The following is a 794-nucleotide window of genomic DNA, read 5'->3' as shown; positions in this document are numbered from 1 at the left end:
TGTCTGAGTTGCAAGGTGTCAGGTCTGATAAAAGCCCACGCATGGGCGACTGGATTTTTCAAGTGTTGTTATGGAAATGGCAGATGAGGGCCGAAACAGGGACGTTCGCAAACTGGCTCGGACGAATGTCCTCCGAACGTCCGTCAGCGAACATCAAAAAGAGGACCAAACGCGGACATAAGTGGACATCCTCAAAACGTCCGTCAGCGAACGTTACACAGCGGACGTACTGCGGACCTAAACGGAGGGACGTCCCCTGTTTGCTGGGGCTGTAACGTGATGAACGAACGACTCAAACCCGAAGACTCGAAACAGGTGAACTAATTCAGTGCAGAACCTATAGGATGTTGTGCATGCGCGACTGAACGAATCACTCTCCGAGACGACTCGTTCTTCCCGAGTCACATTAAAGATTCGTTCAAAAAGAACAAATCGTTCAAGAACGACCCATCACTAGAGCTGTTAGATTTTTGGAGAGGTGCACGTCAGGCTACTACAGAGCCTACGGCGTAGGTTCGACGCAGAAGTATAAATTGGGCATTAGTCGGCCGACAAACAAAAACTGCCCGACAGCTTGGTGTGTTCCAGGCTAAACAAGAACAAAATCTGTCATGGACCATCTTATAAATGTTGTTTCATAGTGTTAAAATGCTTATATTTCAGACTGGACTAGTCATGTGCAGTCTTTCTCCCATTAGGCTAATATAAGTGAACCGTATTGGTACTATATATGTCTGACCTCTTTGCTGTAAGTTCACTCAGCAGTCATCTTAGTAACGCGTCCAGACAGCTGT

This window comes from Onychostoma macrolepis, chromosome 01 (assembly GCF_012432095.1).
Source record: "Onychostoma macrolepis isolate SWU-2019 chromosome 01, ASM1243209v1, whole genome shotgun sequence".
Lineage (NCBI taxonomy): Eukaryota > Metazoa > Chordata > Actinopteri > Cypriniformes > Cyprinidae > Onychostoma > Onychostoma macrolepis.
The sequence above is the reverse complement of the archived record's forward strand: the minus strand, read 5'-3'. Positions refer to the sequence as shown.